Genomic DNA, 25445 nt, shown 5'->3' on the forward strand with positions numbered 1-25445 from the left:
TGCCCCCTTTTCCTTTGAGGTTTCTCTGCTCTCATCATTCTCTTCTCTGATATCACTGGCACCCACACGGGCCTAAGGCAGCAGGCTCAGAACTGGCTTCCCAGTGAGGCTGTGAGCCAAAAACTACATGTACACACTCACACACATGCACACGCAGGCACTCATGTAAAGGCAAGGGCCTGAGTCTAGGTTGGGGTGCAAGGCTTCTGTCCAGTCCCCTGCACTTGTAGCTTTCATGTCAAGATCCTACAGCACTCCCCACCACACCCAGAGGGGCAGGAGCTGCTCCAGCCCCACTCCCTAGACCTCTCCCTGAACCCCAGCCTGAAGCAACCCTCCCTCTAAGAAGTTTTGGCCCTGCTTCCTGTTTACACAGTACATCCCATCTGAAACTTCTCTTCCACTGGGTTCTTTTCTCAGGTTAGACTTCACTGCTTTCGATCAAGAGCTACTACAAGACTCAGAGAGTAAGAATCATTCATTCAGGACACAGCACAAGGCAGCAAGAGGGTATGTGACTTCAGAGTCAGAGTGACAGCCTATGTGTGCACAGAGATATTACCACTGCAGAGACAAGTTCAGAAAAGGAACTCAGAACGAGGTGCGTTCTCCAGTTTACAACTGTAAGATGGCATCTGTAGAGCCCAAGAAGGAGGCAGAGCTGCTCAATGGGAGGAAGATTTTCAGTTATTCCTTGCCAGTATTGTTACTAATACTTTTTACTTTTGTTGCTCAGTCGAGTACAAAGGAACTGAAATTACAACACTTTGAGGCACTCAGTGCTCTGATCTTAGTTTCTAATACTTTTCTCCAACAGAAGGGATGAGGGCTCTTTGGAGAAATGGCTGATTCTAGGGCTGAGCCAGGAAATGTTACAAGAGGAGTCTGGGGCATCCTGCAGTGCCGAAAAGGAAAGGAGTGCTAGAACCACCACCACAAACAACAAACAACAAATAACAAACCAGACACAAGCCCCACGATAATGGGAGTATGTCACCGGGTCCCAGGAGCCAACAAAAGAACTTCCAGTTGCCAAAGCTGGAACAATATGAGGCAACAAAATAAACAACCGAATACTGAATTAAAACCCAAAGTATAAAATAATAAATAAATAGCCATAAGTCCACAGTAATATAAATGAATGACTGGGTAAATAAATAAATGGAGAAGAAACAAATTTCACATACTGAAGAATTCCAAATAATTTATGTAAATGCCCCTGTCCCTTGGAAGAGGTAAAGCCTCTCACCCTTTACCTGTGGACTGCACAGGGCAACTCCCTTACTCAGAGAAATTATAGGGGAGTGGGGGAAGGTACCTTTACAGGGAAGAAACCTGACACACCTGACCTCAGGCGACTGCTCAAGGCCAGTGTCCACAGTGATGGCATGGTGACAGTGTACATTTGCTGTGATGTGACCAGAAGGGCATTTTACCTCTGTGCTCTTCCTCTCTAAAACCCATATCCCCAGTAAAAACATGAGAAACACATCAGACAACCCCAAAATGAGGGTTCTAAATAGCTGAACAGTACTCTTCAAAACTGCCCAGGTCATCCAAAGCAGGGGAAGTCAGAAATTCTCGCAACAAAGAGGATCCTTAGGAAACAAGACACGTAAGTGTAATGTGGTGTTCCAGATAGGATCTGGGGACAAGAAAAGGACACTAGGTAAAAAGCTAAGGAAATCTAAAGAAAGCATGCAGTTTAGTTAATAATGTATCAGTATTGGTTCATTAGTTGTCACCAATGTACCACAACCATGTAAGATGTAAACAATATGGGAAACTATATTTTTTCCCATATTGGGGAAAAAAGAGGTCGGGGGGGCAAATCTAGAGGAACTCTGTACTATCTCTGCAACCTTTCTGTAAATCTGAAACTATTCTAAAATTTAAAAGTTTACTTAAAAAATAATCTTAGCTCTGAATCAACAACCCCCCCCCTTATTTCTTAAACAGGAATAGTAACCTATCTTTATCTCCCCACAGCACTTAACTAGTTCTGGCCTCCTTAGAAAACAATCTTCCAGTCTTCCCCCACACCCACCTCCCGCTGCTGGCTGAGCTCCCTGGTGCCACAGTTCCAGGTCAAGGCATGCATTCTGCTCACATGACAGCTCCCACCAGGCGGAGGCCATCCGAAGTAGAGCAATCAGACATTTGAGAAGCAGCTGCCTTGCCCTTCATGTAACCCAGCCTTCTAAGAATTGACTTCTATTCCTAGACTCCTCTGATGTAACTTGCGTGCAGGAATCCAGCTCATGATCTACAAACTCTGTGGTCTGGGCTTGATACACCCACCCCAAAATGCAGGGCCTCTGGGCAACCCTAGGGCACTCCTGCCTGGCCTGACCCAGGTTTCCCTTCTTCTGGCTCCCCTAATAAACCACTGGTTTCCACCTTTCTAGGCCATTGAGATGCACCACTGCTTGGGGGAAAGGGGTCCACAGGCTGATGAAAAAGTGGAAGGGGTTCCCCTTTCTGAAGGCAATTAAGAACAAGGAAAGGTGCAGGGCAGGAAAAAAGCGAGAAGAGGAGAGAAGATGAGGGGACAGGAACCACTGTGCTGGACGAGGAGGAACGTTTTTCAGACTTGCCAGCCTTTCAGCACCCCAGGACAGGTCACAGCACCTCCGCTGCTCCACACAGTGTCACCAGGCTGCATGGGATTCTTAGATCGTCTTGTAAGAGCACCAGCAATGTATATGCATTTCCATAAACCTGGCCTAATTTATTCGTGAGATTCCAGGAAACAATGTAAGTCAGTCAACGTCATTACGGTTCCCCCTGAACGTACCCAGAAAAAGACAGGAAACCGCTGGAAACTGAGCCTTCCGTTGGAAGGAGGAATCAGGGAACAGAAACTGGCTCTGCGAGGCCCCAGAAGGCATTGCAGTGCACTGCACGGGGCTACAGCCAATCTCCCGCAGCAGGTGGTGATTCAAAACTTGTACACGGTCCTGTTTCTAATTCAACTTTCTCATCAGGAGGCATCCCTTCCCTTATCTGGGTGAACAGTAACTCCTTCAATGAACTTAAATAATTTTTATGAAGAAGAGAGAATTTAGGCAGTTAGCAAATGTGCTGTTCTTGTACTATCAGACAAGGTGTTCCTGAGAGATTTCTATTTTCTCAGTTATAGACTTAAACCTCAAGGAAAGAATAATCCACAAGAACAACAAAACTCTGAATTGATCCAGTCAAAGGATGATAAATGAAGAAAGTTCTCAAAAGCCTCATTTGAAAATCAACCTACCTCCCAATTAATAAGATGCTTATATTCTGAAATCAACAATATAAAGGAACCCACAGCGGGGTTCCCATCACCAGAAGAGCAGCAGCAGTGCCCCTGAAGTGACAGCAGGCCCTACAGGCTAGGGGGAGCGGGGTACACAACCATACACGCACCAGCTCCCTGGCAGCCGGGTCGTGCCAGGCCCACCCTGGGGGCTTTGATGGAATCCGACCCTGCAGTCAGCCAAGGACCGTAAGCACAGGAACTTCAAAAAAGAATTACCAGAGTCCCCTCACTGCAAGTCTAGAAAATAAAGGAGGAAAGCCCCACTCATAATCACACCTTTACCGAAGCTAGCTCTTCTTATTTTTATAGAGGAGATCAGTGTGTACAAAAAAAGACACTGTATCCTGCTTTTTCATTCCCATGTTAGATTGTAAACATATTCCACACTTTGCCAGGCTGCATGATGATCATACTTTAAAGACTGCATCAACACCTTCATGGATGGGAAGGTTTTTTGCTTTTGTTTTTGTTTTTTAAAGATTTTATTTATTTACTTGACACAGAGAGAGAGACCACAGTCAGGAAGAGAGGCAGGCAGAGAGAGACGGAGAAATAGGCTCCCTGCTGAGCAGAGAGCCCAATGTGGGGCTCAATCCCAGAACCCCGAGACCACGACCTGAACCCAAGGCAGAGGCTCAACTCTCTGAGCCATGCAGGCACCCCAGATGTGTTTTTAACTTAACCTGAAATATGTCTTACAAAGGAGATACCATGTGGCTATTTCTTCAGCTCTCACGCAGCCACAGGGTGGGCAGGGCTGGCAAGGCTATGAAGACCCTGTGTGGTTGTGGCAGTAGTCAGGATAGTCTCCGATGGTGCAAAGGCTAAGGGTGTTCATGGAATGTGGTCACACCCCTTTGGGCCGGACCATCCCTGAACAAAGCAGTGCATAGCAGAGCAAGGAGCCTGCTCGGCCACTGGGTGCATATATTGGAGGGGTGGGGGTATGTCTACTGGCAGAGCCCGGCCACAGTGAGATCAGAAGACTGACATCTCTGCTAGCTGGCAGGATCCTAGACAAAGACGCTCACTGCAGCACTGCTTCTGCCAGTAACATAATATTTTATGCCATAAATCACAAGGTTTAACAGCAGCCTAAATGCCTGTTAAGGGACACAGTAGATTACGGTTCAGTCGTATGGTGAAATACTATGCAGAATTAGAAATGGAAATCACGAAATTTATAACAACTGACAAGTGAAAAAAGTAAAATTCTAAGATCTGCCAATATAAATACACAAAAGCACGTACAACACACACACAGTGGAAGACATGAGAAGAAAATTTACTAAAATGTTAACACTGGTAGTGTCTGTACCATGATTTTCTTGTTTACCTACTGGACCATTGTTTTTCTAAACTCTTTATAATAAGCATGGAAAATTTTATTAACTGTATCCTTATGAGGTTGTTTAGTGTCTCCATACCGCAGAGCACCTGGTCCTTTGAGCATCTGACTCCTAGTTTCAGCTCGGGTCTGATCTCAGGGTCGTGAGATGGAGCCCCTCAATGGGCTCAGCGTGGAGTCTGCTTGAGTTTCTCTCTCTCTTCCACTGCTCCTCCCCACTGTGCACTCTCTCACTGAAATAAATTTTAAACACACACACACACACACACACACACACACACACACACATCCATGCTGTGTTTTGGGCCTTCCTGCAGTACTCTTCCTACCCCACTCCTGGAGCTAATTTCCTCTCTCCTCCTCCCTCCAGACTCTGCTGGAAGAGCAACACCCCACCCCTCCCCCAATCTCACACAGTGCTCTGCACACATCCCATCCTTCACCCGAGTCACATGAAATGAGTCACATCTCAGACTCTCAACCCTTGGGGCAGGGACTGGCCCATGGCTATCCCCATACCACAGGGCCAATGGACATAAAGCTCCAGTGGGCCTGGCAGACAGAGAATAAGAGGGAGCCAAGAACAGTCCACACAACAGAAGGAGAGGCGGAGATTCAAAAGGCTGGGATGCAGGGATGGGCATCCTGGGGGAAGTTTCAGGAAGAACCACAGGGCAGAAAGCAGAAGGCCATGGGTTTGGGAACACTACGCATCCCTGCAGACATGAGAGCTATAAGGAGGGAACAAGAATTCAGAAGCAGGTGACGAGTCCTTTCTGGGGACCAGGGTAACTTAGAGTGACTGAGGGCAGAAACAGGAGGTGGAGAGGAAAGCATAGTCATAAGTCAAGTCCACTTCTGGAAGGACATGGAGGATGAACAGAGAAAGAATATCCACTCCATTTTAAGGCCTCCAGCTCTCCAGGGAGAACCAGCCATCTTCCAGTTTATGGGAGGAGGCAAAGGGGCACCTAAGAATTGGGGAGGGGGGTGGGGAGCAAGAGCTTCTTTATGCAAAAGGACAGGCTCCCAGCAGAGACTGGAAAGGAAGACTTTACTGGATATAAACACAGTTCATCTGACAGAACAGACCATTTGTTCACCAAACCCTGGATGGGCCACAAAGCAGAGTGTATCTCTGTCCCACCCTCCATGGGGGCAGAGCAGCCGACAGGAAGCTGAGACAGGCCTGGGAAGAGGGGGAACAGAGAGCCAGTCTGGGCTTCTATCTTTAGGGCAGGGCCCATAAGCCATGTTAGTGATGAGGGGTTTAAAGCAGAGGCCACAGGGATGCTCACAGACCCTGCCCCAGTGAAGCCAACTCTATGGCAAAGGTGGACACAAGCCCAGCCTGTGCTCTGCAACGGGAACCGGGACAGGCCCACACCCACCCCAGCATGCTCCCAGCACTAGAGGGAAGGCAGGAAGAGAAAGAGAAGGGAGCCCCACCCTGAACTTGACCATTCCCTTACCACCTGGGTTAGCCAGGGAGCCATAAGTCCAAACTCAAGAAACAGCTGTTTCTGACCACAGGTGTCTCAAGACTGAAACTGAGAATTAATAAGCAGTGCTTGCTTCCCATCCCCCAGCAACAAAAATCTGTGAAAACACAAAGGCTGAAGTGGGTAAATATAATACAGTCCAAATTGAGGATGGTGGGAACCTCAGGGAGAGGGGGCAGGCACATGTAGTTTCAGTTGAACTGGGAATTAAAAGGTCAAGCTGAAGACATCCCTTGCATTATTCTTCCTATGGTTTTTCATATAAAGTATTACCTAACAAAAATTTTTATGAAAATGAAGTAGATCCAAAATCCCTACCTGTATTGTGTTTCCTACATACCTTTTTTACTTTTCTTTTCAAAAAAGCAAGGTAGGTATACTAAAATTTTAAAGATGAGATCGGAAGCCATGCATTTCTTTTAAATGAGAGGCTATGCACCTATCATTTTAGATCAGATCCCTGGATGTCAACCACCCTTGCCCACTGTCAGTGTGGGCTTGCTGGATGCTGGCATCCATCCCCCGTGACAGGCCCACTGAGATAACTCCATTCAAGCAGAAAAAACAAGCAGAGGGGCCACCTCACAGCCGCCCATAACCTGCCCCTTTCTGCCTACCAGGAGAGTCAGTTACACCTGCCTAGAAGTGCCCACCATTCATGTTTAACCCTCACCAGCCTGCCCTCCTGTGGGGCCCTCACAGCCTGGACCCGGCAGGACTGATCCTTAATATTCATCAAGGCCCATCTGTGACGTGCACCGATGCCTGGCCAAGATGGTCCTAAGTGGCAATTTAACCTGCCATTCCCCTGGCTGGGTGGTGATTCTATCCAGACCTCCTAAGTCTTAGCCCCCAGAATGTGATACTGTAGGAGCTACAGGCACAAAGCAGGGAGAAAAGGGACCAGAATACAGGGTCCTCACATCACCTGCTGTGCCTCTTTCTTTACTGCTGCTTCTGCTTACTGAAACTTTTCTGGCTTTAAAAGCACACACTGTTGGGGCGCCTGGGTGGCTCAGTGGGTTAAGCCTCTGCTTTCAGCTCAGGTCATGATCTCAGGGTCCTGGGATCGAGCCCCGCATCGGGCTCTCTGTTTGGCAGGGAGCCTGCTTCCCTCCCTCTCTCTGCCTGCCTCTCTGCCTACTTGTGATCTTTCTCTCTCTGTCAAATAAATAAATAAAATCTTTAAAAAAAAAAAAATAAAAAAAAAAATAAAAGCACACACTGTTGAGCTAATAAGCCAGCAAAAGGGATCATACAGCCTACCTCCAACGTGGTAGACTCAAAATAAAGGGGAAAAGAAAGGCAAAAGTGCTGTTGCTGCCACCTTTCACTAAAGAACAGAAAGCCTGGGGGTGCATGAGTGGCTCAGTTGGGGAAACAACCGACTCCTGATCTCAACTCAGGTATGATCTCAGGGGTTGCCGTTTTTCTCAGGCTGGCACTGGGGTCTGCGCTGGGCATGGAGCCCACCTAAAAAACAAAACAAAACAGAAATAAAAACAGAAAGCCTGGCCTGGAGGTGGGGGTGGGCTGCACCAGACACTCAAGTCCAGCAAGCATCCCATTACAGGCGGCGGTGGCCTAATCCCCCCCACTTCCTGGGATTCTACAAGGCATAGTTTATCAGGAGGGACAGCCAAAGGCCTAGAATGCTCTCCAAACACTTGCTACACTCTCCAAGCCTGCTTGCTTACACTGGAGCACTTGCAGATACAATAAAGCCTCCTCATTAATCTGCCACTAGGCTCAGTATAGTAAGATCATTTCCTACGGAGAAATGTGGCATTAAATTCCATGGGGAACGGTGTCACTGACTCTCTATGCTTCAAACCGTGTCAGGTAGGTGGAACATGCCAGCCTTGAGCCCGGCACAGCTCCGTAAACAAACCAGCACCCTCGCCCAGCCACAGGATCAGCCAGGAGCCAATGGCAACCAGAATGAGGGACTGCAAACCAGTGAGATTTCCATTGCCAAGAGCGGTACATTTGAAACTTGCCGAGTGACCAAGCTGCCAGAGGCACATGAGATGCCTCCAGGCTTTTGGAAAAGACACGTAGTTTCTTTCCTTCCAGGGCATTTTTCAAGGAAGAAGTCCTGACCCCACTCAGAGGGTCACACCATGTCCACCCACGCTCCTTGAACCCCTCCTATGCACAAAGCGCTCTGTGCGGTGAAGGTGGATGTAGAGTGACACCGAGTGACATCCATGACCTCAGGATAGAAGCACCGGATGCAGGAAAATTTCACAGATGCTCCAGTTAAATTCTGTTTCATGAGGCTCCCCACCTCCAGAGACTGGAGTTGAAAGGGAACTAGCAGCACAGCTGGTGTGTAAAAGGTACATGTGGGGGCCCCCACACAGCTGTGGGCTGACCAGCATGTGGGGATGGGACACACATCATAGCACCCCTCAGTGTTCCAGCGGGAAGGCCCCAAGCATGCGGTGGCCCCGGTGCTCACCCTCCAGATGCCAGCACAGGGGAGTTCGGCCAGAGAGACAGACACACGGGCGCTAGGGCCCATACCTGGCAACAAGGTGGGCTGGCTGAGGATTCAGTGCCCTGGAGGGCCTGAGGCTGCACTGGCTTCTCAGGGGCTAGAAGCAGCCAGAAGCAAGGGACCAAGGCTATAAATGCACAGTGGCTGGCGGGCCACCTTGGTCCTCTGCTCTCCAGCATAATGAGAGCCTACCAAGGGCTGAGACAGCACCCGAGGGCAGAGAGCCAAAGAAGAGGGAGCCCTGACTGGGGTCCTGCTCTCCAGAGCCACAGTGCAAGGGAGCACAGTCAGCAATAATGTCCCTAAGAGGTAAAGGGACAACGACAATCCTTCTACAGCAAAAACCACGCTGAACCAACAGAAACGATGACAAGACACTGGATAAAAGCTGGGCAAGTCATCCAACATGTCTCTCCCTTCCCTCCTCTGCAATTGCAGGTGAGTAGTAACTACTTTCCACAGGTAGCTGGTAGATCAAAATCCTTGAAATATGCCTGCCACAATGCCGGGCCTGTGAGCTGACCTCTCAGGGGTGAGTCCTCCAGCCATCCAAGACAGTGGGAGAGCAGGACCCTCGGGGCCCTACCTGGTACCCTTACAAATCAGGAAGAAAGGCTTTCTGCTTCCCAGAGACTGAGAGGGCAAGCCCAGAGGGAAGGACGCCAGCACCGATGGATGAGAAACCCCTGAAGTGTCCAGTGGAAGAGACTGACCTCAGGCCCAGACCCCTAGAAGCAGCTCCCTGCCCAGCAGCTGTGTGGAGGCAATTTCCAGGCCCATGAGAAGATAAAAGCATCTCTGGGAAAGGCCTTCCAGCAAGTCACATACCGCAGGCGGGAGACAGTTGAACCTGGTACAGCCTGAGGAAGACTCCGTGGAAGAAGCCCAGCTCAGGGCCAGGCAGAAAGGGCTCTAAAGAACGATGAAGATGGCATGCTGACAGCTCACCCCATGTGGCCAACCGGGAACCAAGGACACAGGGCAGGACTCAGTCTTCTGACCATCCCTTGGAAAGAGGAGAGGGGCAACAAGTTTACTGGTATCCTCTGTACCCCGAACTCCATTTGGGACTGTTATTTTTTTCAGAGAAGCTGGCACATGACAGATGTTTTACACCAGACAAATGGGACGCAATGGAACCTCATCTCCACCACCTGCCTTTGTCATAGACAATAGGGATTATAGGCTACAAGTGGGGTCTGTGCCTCCTGCCACACTTGAGAAGATCCTAACTCAGCACACCTTTCCAATTTATAAATAGCAGGGTCACAACTCTGGTCCCCATGGCTAGGACAAGCTGTTTCACACCAATTATTCCCATGAAGAGATACCAGCAGCCAAACTATTCACCCGTCTCCGAGGCCTCTGTAATGAGAACTGGCACGTCATTATTACTGTGAAGCATCTGGGCTCCTGGCTTTTAAGTCACCATGCTAAATTCATCATGATAGGGTAGCCTTGGGACATCTCACAGGAACAAGCAGGAGAAGCTCCTGCCAGATTCTGTGTCCCCCATAAGAACCACTGCCAAGTAGAGCAGGGCCAAGAGCCACGCCGCATACTCCTAGAATTATCGGTGTTATCAATCAGCACTGAGAGAAGTAGCCTCGGTTTTGAAAGGTAATAAAAATAAGGCAGTATCTCTAGTTGGGGGTGATCAGTGCCCAGGAAGAGGGACAAGTCTCCAGGACAACCCACAGTGTGGTCTGTGGACTAGCCATGTAAGCACCACCGGGAGCTTGCATGACAGGCCTGACTCCCCACAGGCGGTGCCCAGCGCCGGCCCTAGAATGAGTCTTCCAGGTGACTGATTCTATGGCACTGAAGCTGGAGAAGCTGTGTCTAGTTTCCTGTCCTAGAAAGAAGCCTGAAGCTTGACAACTATTTCCAACTAAGTCCTCATTGCTACAAAAAATCAGACTTCCCCCTTTTTCAATAAACCGGAAAAGCCCCACAAGAGAAAGACAAGGGTGTGGGCTATGTCCGCAGTCAGCAGCCAAGAGTGGAATGCAGAGTAAGCCAGGACAGAATGGGACAGAGAGCTGCACCTTCCTCAGCTCTCCCACCTCACCTCCCAACCTCCCCTCTATGGGGGCACCCTCTTCAAGGCCACATCAGTGACCAAGAAAAGGGCCAAAAGAGAGATCTCCACCGTTTGGTGCAAGGGGTGTGTGTGTGTGTGTGTGTGTGTGCGCGCGCGCGCGTGTGTGCGTGTGTGTGTGTGTGTGTGTGTGTGTGTGTGTAAGTACTTCAACACCTGCCCACAGTTAACTCAAGAGTCTGGGCCGCAGGCTGCCCCATCCCCACTCTGACCATAACCACAGCATGGCCGGGCGGCAAGCCGCTCAGCAGCTAGCCTGTAAGGAAAGCTGTCAGTCGCCTCTGCTCTGGAATCCCTCAGGCTCTTGGGCCAGTGACCTGGTCCTTGGACTAGCAGACAAGAGACAGAAGGTTGTAAAGCTCCTCCGCACACAGAGGTGTCCTGGGTCCCGAACGAGCAGCTCATGTCACGAGGAGGGAGGCGTTCACCAAGCCTAGTCTGTCTGTTCAGCTGGCCAGAGGCTGTCCTCCTGGGTGGGCGGGAGGACGCTAGGACTTAAATACAGTGTGCGTGAAACTGGAAGAGGAAATGCCCACAAATTAAAAAGTACACCCTATTTTAGCTCTAAACACACATCTCTCTTATAGACAGCAATGTCCAAAATAGCCCGTCTTATTTTAAGGAGATCAAAGGCGGTTTCTAAATGGACTACGAAGCAGCCCCAGAGTCTAGAAGATCAGGACTGCACAATAACCTAAGGTCAGAGGCTGCGGACAGTGTCCAACCACCTCCCACTCCAGCCTTTTAAGGCCCAAGACACTGGGACCCCGAGAGCTAAACCAGCTGCTCTAGTCCTCCTGACTCAACTTCCATCCTCTACCTCCGATCTCTCCTCCCATATAGGGGCTGAGGCTGCGGGTGTCAGAGGAGTCTGCAGCCTGCCCTCCCTCACCCGCGGTGGTCTCCGGGGCAGGAGAGCCCTCCTCAGTGAATGGACACAGGCAGGGAGAGATGGGAGCAAGGTGTGGTGGAGGCAGAAAGCCCCTCCTCATCAGCCGAACTTTGGGCTGAAGAGGGTCAGTCACTCCTGGAGGGACTGTGACTACCACAGTCTTATTCTCTCACAGAGGGAGACCAGTACTGTGTTCTGGGGGATGCCCAGCCGAAACAGCTCAAGATTCGCAGGAATTGGGGCTTTGGTTAATCCTTTCTTGTTAGGCTGTGGTCTGTGAACACAGGGTTGAGCACCTCAGCCAGAGAAAGGCCTCAAGCCAAGATGCCCCTAGAACTAGAGAACAGGGCCTGGAGCAGTCAGTTGCTGAGACCAGGCAGGATGACCAGACTGTGCCAGCACACCTGCTCATAACACAAGGCCAAGAGTGTGCTGATGTGGGTGCCTCAGGGAGTCAGAATGGCCAGTGGAGAGGCACAGCATGCCCCCTCTCCCTGGAAGGCAGCTGACCCTACAGTCAGGAGCACAGTCTGGAGCCAGACCCTCTGTGCCCCCTCCTGGCTCTGCCAATCACCAGGCTACACGTGACCTGCACTGACAAGCTGGGCCTCCTACTCAGTTCCCCTCTCTGAAACCCGCCTGAGCGGCATCTCCTTCGCCCAGTCATTGCACAGACGAGCTAATAATTCCATCCCCGTGAACCATACACAGCCCACAGAAAAGCTCCTAAATGGTTTGCTGCTCATTATTACTATCGCTGCTACCAAGGCCATGCGACACTCCCAAGCCCCCGGAACTCTTCCATCCATTCAGAAATAAGGATTCTGGAAGGACTCGTGCCAAGCCACTTGCTCAAAGATAGCAGGGAAGGGGCTGGAAGTACCCAGAGAACACAGAAAACTTAACAACAGGAAATAAGGCCTTGATGAAGGTCAATAAATCTATTAAAAGAACCCATTAAAAACCTGGCTAGAGAAGAAAAGTTCAGAGGGCCCTATGAGAGTTTCCACCCTGGCAACCAGGAACTCAGAGGGAGGAGGGCTCCACTCCCCTCTGGAGCAGACGGGTGTCCTGGAACCCCACCCCGGGACTTCACCCTCAGCAGAATTCAGCCTCCAGACACTTCCTCTCTACACACACCCAGGGCGGGGCCAAAGTGCTGTGGTGAAGGCCTCACTGACTCCAGGGCTGGGGGCTGGAAACCCAGGGCATGGGTGGGAGATGGAAACCGGGGTGGGGCCGGTGCTTAAACCCATGATAAAAGGTGTGACCCAGCTGGAGAGACTTACTGCTCTGAGGAGCTCCTGCCCACCCCAGGGCAGACAAGCAGGGCAACCTCCACTCACCGTGGAGCTAAGTTTGAACCGAGAAGACAGTCAAGTGTGAGTGTACACAGAACCTTAGAGCCCTGTGCAGTCAGCACTGGTGCGTGTGGCCTAGCCATGCCTGATCAGAAACCTGGGGTTACCTAGCTCTGAAAAAGCAAAATTCAATTTCAAGGAACTTCAAGACTCAAGTTTTTCTAAGTTTTCTGCACTCTTGATTTAAAAAAATAAATCAAGTTTCTTACAGTATGAATCTTCATTATCCTATGTGCCCATTCTAATTAAATTCTTTAAAAAGTTTTGAGATTTAAAAACATTTTTTTTTTCAGGTGACAAGTCTGACTCATTTTATTAAGGAGAAAATGTAGGCAAGATCTCAAGACAAGGAAGACTCGTTACCACAAAGCTATTTGGAGTTGATTTTAGTTAAGATTCTGCCATCAAATCTTGCTACCTGCGGGTGGATGAAACATTTGTGGATTTGCCTTGGTAAACCATGAGAAGGTAGTGTGTTTGAGGGGAAAAAACTGAAACCATTGTAATTGCACTCCACAGTTATCTGGCATTCCTGGCAATAAAGGGGGACACAGAGGGCCCCCAACATAGCAGGTCCTTCCCCATCACGAAGAGTACTGCTCCCCCTCTCCAAGCACCCCACCCCAGTGAAGAAAACAGGGGGCCAGGAGTGGGCTGCTGAGCTCACCCCTGTCCCACACAGCCCTGTCTACCACAGCCATAACCATTTTTGGTCATGCGATGAAATACTGGTGCTTTAAAGTATAAAAAGAATGTATCTGTAAAAGTTCAATGTACTTCTAAATTTTACGTGTAACTTTCACAAGATTAAACTCATTTTGTACTACATTTTGACTCCTTTTGTGGTACCTCTGATTTTGCTTTATCCAAGGCCTAGCCTCCCTCTCCCGACCTCAACTATCTTCCTGGATGATCAAGAGTTGAGTTTCAACAGCTGGGGGAGAGAGACAATTTTGGTACTTGAAGTATGGCCCACAGGGTTTTAGAAGGCTCTCTGTAACCTGGAAATCTGACGGGCTAAGTCGCTGACTTAAATGAAATCCCTTCCACGGCTCTCTCAGCACACAGGGGATGTGGTCCAAAGCCCTTCACCGGCATGGACCCATGACCCATCCACCTCTCCCAAGCTTACTAAATCCCCCACCACAGGCGTTTCTCCCTGGCTTTCAAATACCCATCTCCATGCCTTTGTCTGGGGTCCCCTCCATCTAGAATACCCTTCCTGGTTCTGTTCTTGTGGGCTTAGGCTTGCCAATTCCTACTCACGCTTCATGCCCAGTTTAAATAGCAGTTCCTCTGTGCAGCCTCTCCCAGACCAAGGCAGAAGTAAGTACCCTCTGCTCTTCACAACACAGCCCTCTCTGTCGCCATAAAGAAAAACACCTTGAAACTCTCGAAATCCCCGTCTCCCAAGGGCTCCGCAAGGGAAGGGACTGAGTCATCTCCAGCTTTAACTCTTCTGCGCTCAGCACAGAGCGGACCCACGGAAGCAGCCCCCAAATGAGTTTTTATTAAATGATGACATGACTAAGAAACATAAATTGTGTATCTCCAGTGCCCTAGACAGGTCTGGTACGTATGAAAAATTATTTGGAAATGCTTTTTATCAATAAAATAGGTGTTTTCTTAAAAACCATGACTCTAAAATAATGAAACCAATTTTCCTGCTCCTCACTAAAGCTGACGCCAATGGCCTTTCCCAAAGAGAGGCTAGGAACTGCCAGGGACGTGGTGAACTGCCTGGCTGAAATGGGTCTGCAGCCTCCCAGCACCTCACGGCACACAAGGCCAGGAGCTTCGTTTGACTTTCACCAGTCACTTACCATCCACGACACAATGGGCGGGCCAGTTACCTGCTCCAGCCCTCAATGATGTCTACGGAGTGAAGGAAGTACCAGTCAGGGCTCATCTCCCCCCAGTTTCCTCAGCACAGAGCATGGATATCTCTAAGGCATTTCCATGTTGCAAAGTATGCTACACACCTCCAACTCCACCTACCTCAGAGGACCTCCTTGTGTGTAGGAGTCCTGTTTAAAACAACAATGAAAACAAAAACAAAAAACAAAAAAACCTGCCATGGACCCACCAAGCGTCCAGAAGGATGGGAAACTGCCCTCACCTGCTGTGCCATGGACACTAAAGTCCACTCGGTAACAGGCTGCTTGAGGCTAACAAGGTAATACTGGGTATTATTAACACAAAAAGAGAAATAATGGGAAACTAAAACCACAAGTGATATCATGACCCGTGTGTATGGCTTTCCAGACCAGCCTTGTGAAACTAGCACATGCTTTAGAAGACAGAGGACTCAGAAACATACGTGTCTGTAAGTGACAGACACACCACCTCTAGGAGGATGCGCAAACATGCTGGGCCCGCTGGATGTCTGGAGAGCGGAACTGTAAGACAAGACAGAAGCCAGGATTTTTCTCTCTATACCTGTTTGTCATTTTTGAGTGAGGCCACAGGTAAGTAACACCCTCATAAGTGTGTAACTATGTAAGACCTGTAATAGCCTCAAACAAGTTTTGAAACTGTCCCCTGGTGAATAAATTGTATCTTTCCCAACAACCTATGTCTTAACTCTCAAACATTTCACTCAACTCTCTGGTGAAGTGGGAAGTCAAGACAGTTTAGGACCCAGATCAGCTTTTTAATGCCATGTGAACCTGCGCAGTCATTTAATAGAAGTGTCACTTCCAGCTCCTGAGAAGCAAGTAAACTACGCCCCCGCCCACCATTTCCAGGAAAGGCTAGGTGGACAGAAGGACAGACATGAAGCACCCCATGCACTGTGCAAATGGGAGCCGGTGTATCTCCTGGACCTAAGCTGGACAGAGGAGGGAAGAGTGAGCGGATGGACACGGGGAGGTAGGGCAGTCAGTGGGCCAGCAGTGAGGATGCTCCCGGCTGCCAGCTGTTCCAGGCACCCACTGATTTGCTAAAGCTCAGGAGGCAGCCACCAGTCTTGTGGCCACGGCCTGGCATGGTGAGGATGCTGACCACACCACAGGGTTCCTAAAGCAGGCCACCATGGCCAGTGCCCAGAGCGCAGGGGACAGGTGGATGCAGAAGCTGACAACTAGGCTGTCACCCTCTCTGCATGACACCTATGATGCCCTCCCTCCCTCCTTTCCCTAAGGAAGGCCAGGAGTCTGGGCTCAAGATCCAGCTCCAGGCGTGGCCAAGCTGCACGTTTCTGGGCAAGTCACTTGCCCTTCCAGGCCCTCAGATCCCTCTCTTGCAACAGAGGTTCCTCAGACCCCTAGTAACTTAACTGTTTCTGCAGATGCCTTATGCTGAAGAATGGAGGCCGTCAAACTCAGTGAAGCTTGGGCCAGGGCTGCGGGGGGACACTCATGACTCCACCACAGCCTCTCCCTCATGAACTTGCCATCCACAGGGCAAGGTAACACATGCAAATGGCTAAATGAGGGAGAAAATGCCTCAGCAGAAGCAGCTGGAAAAGGGGACAGGCATGGGCACCAGGTCCCTTTGCAAGAACCAACCGGTCCCTTGGGCACTTGCCACAGTGCTTGTCTTTCCCATTTTGGATCAGCTTCTCCACTGGGCTTTGAGCTCCCCCAAGGAGTTTTATTCTAACCCCATCCTCCCCACCATACTCAGAGGTGCTGGGGGCAGGACCCTGCATGGGGGGATGGTAGTGAGCACCTGCTGGAGGCATCAAGGCTCTGGATGCTGCCATCTATGTACATTCACACAACTGACCTTCCTGCTCTGGACAGGTTTTGTCGGAACTGTCAGAGGGGGCTGGGTTCAGGTACAGCTGTGTACATCACACCCTCCTCCCCTAACCAAGGACCCCACCTGTGGCTCCTCCTCACTACTGCCAATACTGCACAGGTCTACTGATGTCTGGGGAGGAGGGAGTGGACAGAAACAGGCTACACGTTTCAAACCTGCAGTCCACTTAGCAAACACCAAGCTTGTCCCTGGTTCCTGAAAGCTCAATCTGGAGTTTTAGCGTCTGAGAAGCAGCAGATTCAGAAGCGTGATGTCCCAAAGCATCTCACCATCATCCACACCTTTGTCCGCCAGAGTTTAAACCTCTGAGACGACCTAACAGGAATATTCCAAAGGTAACAAGATATCAACACAAATCTTAAGTTAAAAAAAAAAACACTCCCACCTATTATATATTTTAATTCTACATTTCCCCCTGATAGCTTAGTGAGACTGCCAAGTTTAAAGGAAAGGAAAAAAAGCTATTCAAAAGTCAAATACTGTTTTAACTCCAACTATTATTGTTTTAACCCCATTCATCCTTTCCTCCCACACAGAAGGCTGTAAAATAATGACACGGTCTCTCCTAGGGCTTAGGTCAGGACCTCACTCATGGGGCCACCAGCAGCGGAGACAGAAACACACATCTAACACCCATGGCGAAATCTGTTTTCATGGGACCTCAAGTCAAAAGTTTGCCCAAATCATTCTGGTTTCTGAGGCTACAGACTGAGTGGGTTACAGCAACAATGAAACGCATGTTGAAAACTCTTTGAAGGCCAGTGAAGGTTTCCCTGGAAATGTCTTTCAGCTGCTCCTCTAGCCTGGCCCTGCACTGCACCTGACCAGAGGTGACATCCAAAGAAGGGACCACCCAAATCACCACCACTTCTCCCACAGTCCTGCAGTCATACTTCTTTCCCTGCTGCTCCTTAAATTCCCGGCCAAGAAGGAAGAAATAGCCCCACCACCCCTCCCTGCACGGGCCCGAGGTGCTGCAGGCCAAGGATCTGGGCTCTAATTCAGGCCCAGTAGAGGGGAAGGGAGAGGAAGGGCTGAGCACTTGGGAACACAGACCCACCAGGCAGGTCCTCAGTTCCCTTAGAGCTCAGAACTGGCAACTGGGTGTCCCCCTCCCCTTGGTGCAGTGGATGCTTACAGGCAGACAGGGATCCAGTCAGGAGGCATCCAGATGGGGGGTCATGAGTTCAGGAGACATCCAGAGTGGGATACACCTATGCTTGATCAGTCCCCATGGGCCAGCTCTCCCCACCCCCACACCCCCAAGTCCAGAGCTGGGCTCCTAAAAACCCAGAGATGTGACAGAGCAAAAAGTAGAATTCTAAAATCTCAAGAAGTGAAAAGAAGAGAAAAAAGGGGAAAAGTAAAGACTGAGGAAAGTCTTCATGGCAGCCACAAATCCTATGTGTGGCAGTGGGTCTGATAAAGACCCTGCCAGATGGGTTAATTCCTCACAGACTTAGCCCACGTGTGACTCCTTTATACGTTTAAGAGGAACACATTCAGAAAAATCAATGTCATTAAGAAGGCTTTGTGGCTGTAATTCCTAAGCTCTTAATGAAAAATAAAGTAGCCTTTGTTATCAGAAAGTAAGCAGGGCTTCCCTGTAGCTGTCCCAATCGCCCCCCATCGCCACAGCAGGCACCTGGCCGCACTATGCCCCTGACCAATAACAGGATGCCTACTGCAAACACAGACACACCCTGTTGCAGGGGCTCTGGAAACAGCTACCTGGGCGTCGGCCTCGTGTGGGTCCCATCCTGTGCCAACACTGTGGTTCTAAAACACCTGACGAGAGTCCCTAAGCCGTCATGGCAGAGACTGCTAGAAAACCAGGGGCTGGGGAAATCACAATTCTAAACACAGCTGTCAGGATGGGCCTTACTAAGGAGGTGACACTTGAGCAGAGACCCAAGGAAGCTATGAGCACAAGAATGCCACGTGGGTATCTGGGGGAAGAGATGCCAGGCAGAAGGCAAGCCAGGGAAACCTGCCTGAAGACAAAGTAGGGCACTTGGAGGTGATGAGATTGGTGGCGGGTCTGGGAGGGAAGGGGGAATGCCCTGTGGAGCCTCATGGCCACTGCTTCACATCCGTGAGCAGCCTCTGGAGGGTTGTGAGCAGAGGCTCAAGCTCATGCGATTTTGCTCTGCAAAGTCCTCTGGCTGCTATGCCAGAAAGTGCTGGATCAGGGGCGAGGGCAGCAGCAGGGCAGGCAGACATCCTGCAGACGGTGCGGTACTGAGGGCCAAGTGAGGGCACAGGGAAAGGAGACGTGTGTGCATTTGGAAGATGGAGCCAGCAGGACTTCCTGACAGATGACATGGAAAGTGAAGAGCTATCAAAGACACTTCCGAGGCTTCACTGAACACCTCAGTGGCAGGAGGGTGTGGTCATTCACAGAGGTGAGGAAGAGTGGGTGAGTATGAGAAGGAGTGTGGTCTGGGACTCGTCACGTGTGTGATGCTTACTGCCAGGAAAGCAGTAGAGACGTCTAGACTGGAGCGATGCGCCGAGAAACTCTCTGCCTATGGGAGGTAAGTGAGCCACCAGAGTGGATGACACCACCAGACAAGCCAGCAGAGCAGAGGTCCCAGGACTGGGCCCTAGAGGTATCAGGGAGTGGAGAAGAAACTGGCCCAGCACTCCAAAGTGAGGGGTTCTAGGAGCTGTGGGGAGAACATTCCAAGGATGCGGGAGGGAGCGAGAGGCCACCAAAGGATGAAGCCTGGGGGCCGGCCACTGTCAGGGGAGAGGGCACGGGGTATGAGAGGCTGGCCTCCGAGCATGCGAGCAGCACCTGTGCCGGAGGGTGGTGGGCACGAGTGCAATCCAGGATGCTGGAAACAAGGCCAGCTGCAGGGACGGAGGTGAGGTGAGGTGGAAACCAGAGGTAGCAGAGGCTGGAGGAGGTATGAAATGCCCATCTAGGACAGGGCTCTACCAAGTCCTGCCCACCATTTGTTTTTGGAGAGTTGGAATGGAACACAGCTACATCCAGCTGTTTCCCTACTGTGTGGGGCAGTATTCACACCACCAGAGCAGAGCTGGGTGGTGCCGCCACAGAGCCCATATGGTCCACAAAGCCCTTTCCAGAAAAAGCTGGCCAACCCCTGGGCTAGGACAGTGGGGAGACATGCCCTGGGTGCCAACTGGTCCCACCCACACTCTGTGGTTGTGAAGTCAGAGACCGGTCAATGTGGCTGTGTCCTCTCCGGCCACAGGCCACTGCATGGAGACACACCTACAACCAGGGTGTGGTTTCACACCCCTATGGGTCACACTCCCTGTGGGAAGGAGGGGGCCCAAGGCCTGCTCTGTCAGTCATCACCAGCCACTATGGCCATGAAATCGTCCCCGGCACCAGGCAGAGTACACTGCACGAGTGCACACAGCCTGGTCTCACCTCAGGGCCTGAGGCTCAGCAGTAAGAGATCAGCCCGCATAGCCATGGGGATTCAGAACAGACTGGCTCAATGCAGAAGCCCAAGTTCCGGAGACCCAGGGCCCAGCTGCCCCAATCCAACTGCACCTCAGGATCACCTCATGCAAAGGTGACAAGTGCCAGTGCTGACCCTACCTCCACGTGACTTTCCGGGGGGGCAGGGAGAGGAAGGCGGACTTCCATGTCTTTTGACAGGCCCTAGCTGAGTGTGATGTGCAGCCATTGTAGAGAAATGTGCAGCATGGTCATGGTCCCTCCCAAAACCCCAGCACCTCCTTGCCCCAGGCTGCTCACAGGTTTTCTGCAGGGCTGGCTCGCCCTCTGCCATCTCAGCCACAATCTCCAGAGGCATCCTCCAAGCCTGCGAGCTCCTAGTGCCAGGGGTCCTTGCTGACATGAGGCCCATCCTCCCCTCAGTGTCCAGCCATGAGCCCTGCAACTGGTCTCAGCCAGATTTATTGTTCCCTTGTGAACGCAAGAAGGGTTACAGACTCAATGCTTCAGCATTCAAGAGTGGCTCAGCTGGTTAGGCGTCTGACTCTTGGTTTTGCCTCGGATAGCGATCTCAAGGTCATGATATCGAGCCCCGTGTCAGGCTCCATGCTCAGTGGGAACTCTCCTTGGGATTCTCTTCCTTTTCTCTCCCTCCTTCTTTCTCTCAAATAAAAATAAATAAATCTAAGAGAGAGAGAGAGAGGAGAGAGAAAGTGGTACTTCTCCTTCTGAAGGAGTGAAGACTGAAGCCTCACTGGGTTCAGGATCAAGATCATCAAAAAAGGAAATGCCACAGGTCTCAGGCCCAAAAATGGGACCGACCCACCAGCCTTCCCCACACGGTACACCTCTGGTTTGAGTTTCATTCCCCTCTCTTCCTTTATTATACCTCCCTGACGGCACCTTCATTTTTTTCTGTTCTCTTTACTGAGATGTCAAATTTGGGGAGTCTTGCCTTACTATAAAACCTCAATATTTTACTAATATCCCACTCGTTTAGAGCTATCACATGTTACACTGGTTCATGGTCTCATTGCTTTGGAAAGCAAACAAAGCACTATCACTGATAAATATCTTAAAGCTCAGTTCTGGAATTCCAAAAAGGTAAGGTTGAACCTCTGGCCAGTTCAATCAACAGGCTGCATTCCAAAAGCCCATTTATAAGTTATTTGGAACCTAGAAAGTATTTCTTTTCATATAAAATTACCTTTAAGATGGTATTTAAGTTCCTGAGCTAATAGGCAAATGCCTGTTTGTTTGTTTTTTTTTTTAAGATTATATATTTACTTATTTGAGAGAGAGTGAGAGAGCGAGAGAGACAGAAAGAGCACGAAGCAGAAGGAGGGGCAGAGGGAGAAGCATACTCCCCACTGAGCAGGGAGCCCGATGCAGGACTTGATCCCAGGACCCTGGAATCATGACCTGAGCCGAAGACAGATGCTTAACCAACTGAGCCACCCAGGCATCCTGGCAAATGTCTGATTAATTCATTTGTTCTTTTGCTATTTTAAAATAAGGAAAATGCTACTATAATACAAGAAAACAAGTGTGTGTTTCCATGTGCTATATACAAGAAAATCAAATGTGAGTGGATGTGTGCTGGGTACATTCAAAAGCATCTTATGTTACTCAAGACAATGCTCAGATGCTAATCCACGGAAACTGGGAAGAGACTTTCTGCTCACTTCCAACGGTGGAGGACACTGATGACGCTGTGTCTCTACTGCACCTGACACCACCACATGGTGGGGGCCGGTCACTAACACCGCCAACGGGTTCTCTGTCTTAACGGGTAACAAAGACAGAGAAAGGAGATAAGCAGACGGAGAAACAGAGGTAACAGAGTGGTGACCAATAAACGGACAAAAGGCAAGGTGCCCAAGGGGAAATGAAGCACCTGCCTCCCCTATTCTGCTCAAAGAGGCTCAGAGTGCAAACGTCTGGCGTGTTCGCTCAGTGACTGCCACAACATACACAACTGTGAGACGAGCATGCAGAAGAGAGACAGAAATAAAGCTGTGGGTCCCCATCAGAAAGCATGCAGATAGACACTGTCAGCTGTTGGCACCCCCTCACTGCTATGCATTTGGTGGCTGGGTCTATCGCTGGGCGAGGCCTCCCTGTTGTAAGCAAGTAAGGGTGAGTATGGGGCTCTGTGGACAGAAAGACCTGTGACGCCTGCTGTGCCACTGACCAGCTGGGGAACTTAACCATCTGCACCCCAGTTCTCTCATCTGTGAGACAGGAGGATGGACATGCATCCCTGAGGGTGTTACAGGGATTGGAGATGGAGCATAGCAATGAGCACTCAGCAAGGCTGCCCTAGGGCTGCTGGCTTCTGACTTGTGACAAGGCATGTGCCCCACCCCCAAGTTGAGCCATCTTGTTCTGGGGCACGGTGAGTGCTCAACGAGGGTGGCCTAAGAAACACAACAAGGGGGTGCCTTCCTGACCATCTGGGGAGAGGCAGGGGCATGACTTGCAGGGGAGAGAGTACAGACTGAACAAGGTGGGTGGGGCTGGCCTGGTCAGGGAGCCAGATGATCAGCAGAGGGCAGAGCCCTAGAGGCTAGGCTGCTAGGCAGAAGCCAGGGCTATCCTGGGAGAAGCTGCAGGCCTCACCCACCTGAGCAGGGGGCTCAGTGTGGAGAGCAGATAGGAAGCAGGCTCCACTCTCTGGGGAAGGAGATAACTGGGCCCAGTAAGTTATCGGGGACTCTGAACAGCCACTGAGGTGGGTGCAAGGAGGAGAATGAGCTGACGATATGGAACGGACTGAGGACCAGGGACTACTGTCAATTTTCACGTTATCTGTAATACATAAATACAAATAGATAAATATATCATACACGTATCTGTTCACATTCACATCAAAGACAACTTTCCTCAGTCCACGATAGTGGAACGACTTTTCAAATGTCTGTTCTCTGGCTTCCCGGCCCCCGACCCCAGGGCAAGAATGGTATGTTCTGTTTGCTGTTCTTTTCCTTCTGCAAAGCACAAATAGGTATTTGACTGATGTCTGTCCTATCAGTGCATCAACTACTTGCACATCTCCCCATGCACTACTTCTTTCAGGGATGAACAGTCCATCCTAGACATCTCCTGGCCTTCTTCATGTCACTTCTCCCTGGTGGGACTGGGAACTCAGAGGGAATAAGGCCCAGCACATGTGCCCCTGCTAGGCCACCCACTCTGGGCCATCTCACCCAAGTGACACCATCTCGTTTTCACCAAGTTGTTCTCCCATCATCGTACAAATGAGGAGAATGAGGCTGCCCAAAGCCATTGGGCCACACTGAAACAAAGTCATTCTTTCAGCGAACACATCCCTAACAAGTTACAGCCATGGCACCTGACCCCGAAGATCTTATTTTTTTTCAAACATCCAACATAACAACATAAGAAAATGACAGCGGCTTATCTGTTCCTCGAGTGCATCTCCAGCAACATCACAAACCAGGCCCTTCTGCAGAGTTGGAGAAAGAACCATGGGCACCAAGAGCGGCTCAGCCTCTCCAAGCCTTGGCTTCCTCCTACATCCCCTGGATGTCCACTGAAGGCTGCTGTGGGATACCGCACCACAGCCCAGCACAGGGTCAGTAACTGGGATGTCCACATCTTCATCCCTAGAGCCTGCAAATGTTATGTATGTGGCACAGGCTTTGCAGACATGATTAACTGAAGATCCTAAGGCAGGGACATTATCCTGGATTACATGGGTGGGCCCTCATTCCAATCACTAGGGCCCTCACAAGAGGGAGGCTAAGAGGGATTTCAGACAGAAGGCCTTGTGACAGAAGCAGAAAGAAGTCACAGAGAAGATACTATACAGCTGGCACCAAAAATGGGGGGGTGGGGGGGACATGAGTCAAGGAATGCCAGCGGCCACCGGAAGCTGGACAATGCAAGGAATGGACCCTCCCCTAACACTACTGGGGAGAGCACAGTACTCCTGAACCCTGGACTTGGACCCTGGGCCACTGATTTTTGACCGCTAGCCTCCAGAACACCAGAACTGCGAGGGTGCACATTCCTGTTGCTTTAGCCATCGAGTATGTGAGGATTTGCTGGAGCAGCCCTAGGATAAACGGGAAGTTCCAGTGGATCCAGGTGCCCCGCACAGCAGAACTGCAGCAATCTCCAACAGTGAAGGACAGTCCCTGCCACCCTGGACCCACCAGCCGGTTCACAAGCAGGGGAAGAGCTACAGCCTCAGGCTGTGAGTATCCTGCTCACATTTAAAAAAATCCCTTCCTGTTTATTGCTTCTCTCCTTTGCATCCCCAAAGGGAGTTTCACAGCTACGCAAGGACTCCCAGCCCTCCCAAGTAAGTACAATATTGCCGGAGGCACTTGTCTTCACACCCAGCACAAGTAACTCAGAGATTCCCAGGGCCAGGTTTGCTGATGTCTCACAGACTAGAACCTCCTGGCCTCAGTGTCTGGAGCTATCACCAGGGCCCCCTTACCTTGAATAAACACAGCAAGAGACCCTGTCCCAGGCAAGGGCCCTGCAGTTGGGGTGGGGCCTCTGTCCTGTCAGGGCCAGCCCAGGAGAAGGGCTGGGCAGGCAAGGAGGAGACAGGGTGGCTACCGTTTGTCCCTCTGAACCCTTCTCTTCATCTCTTCAGCCCTGGCACCGCGCACCCCCACACTTGGTTTTCCTTCTTGAGGGCTGAGTCCCAATGTCGAAACGCACAGTGTGCAATAATTCCACTTCCTGCGCTGTCAGCAGCCTCCTCTCTGTGTGAAGGTGGCCCCATGATCTGGATGACTCTGGTGCCTTCCCTCTGCCCCCTTTCAGTTTCAGAGTCAGACCTGTGGGGCCCCAGGACCCTGACACCCTGACTTGGGCCTGCACAAGATTCGAAGACCATTCCTTCCAGCAGGCCAAGCAGCGCTCAGCCACAAAGGGCTTGGGGTGGAGCTTCCAAACCTCAAGAGTATTTTAGAGAAAATATGAACAAAAAGAAGAAGCCTGTTCACTTCCTAAAAGCAGTCATCTGTTGGCCCGGGAGCTGCCTTCTTGGCCCCCTGACTTCTCTGTCCTTCTGCAATAGCTGGGTGTACGCAGCAGGGACTGTGCCCTCAGCTAGCTGACAGCCACCAACAAGGCAGAGAGAAGACCGAGCTGTGTAAAGACTGCGCCATGGCCAGAGGAGCGAGCCACCCCAGCACTCCTGGGCCATGGGCACTACACAGCAGACCCTGGCAGCTCAGGTCTAACATCG

At 50.6% G+C, this 25445-nt stretch overlaps 1 protein-coding gene across 7 annotated transcripts in view; it reads right to left on the reverse strand.

The window, feature by feature from the left end:
- INPP4A (inositol polyphosphate-4-phosphatase type I A) overlaps positions 1–25445 on the reverse strand; it is a 129550-nt gene that overhangs the window by 85874 nt on the left and 18231 nt on the right. The window contains exon 1 of one of the 7 annotated variants that reach the window (XM_032877873.1): positions 24684–24702. The exons of the other annotated variants lie outside the window; for them this stretch is intronic. The gene's annotated coding sequence lies outside the window, so the exon portion shown is untranslated. Of the gene's footprint in view, positions 1–24683; positions 24703–25445 lie in introns of those variants that run through there. 7 annotated transcript variants of the gene reach the window in all.

The sequence above is a fragment of the Lontra canadensis genome, unplaced genomic scaffold (assembly GCF_010015895.1).
Source record: "Lontra canadensis isolate GAN:19392208 unplaced genomic scaffold, GSC_riverotter_1.0 scaffold61, whole genome shotgun sequence".
Lineage (NCBI taxonomy): Eukaryota > Metazoa > Chordata > Mammalia > Carnivora > Mustelidae > Lontra > Lontra canadensis.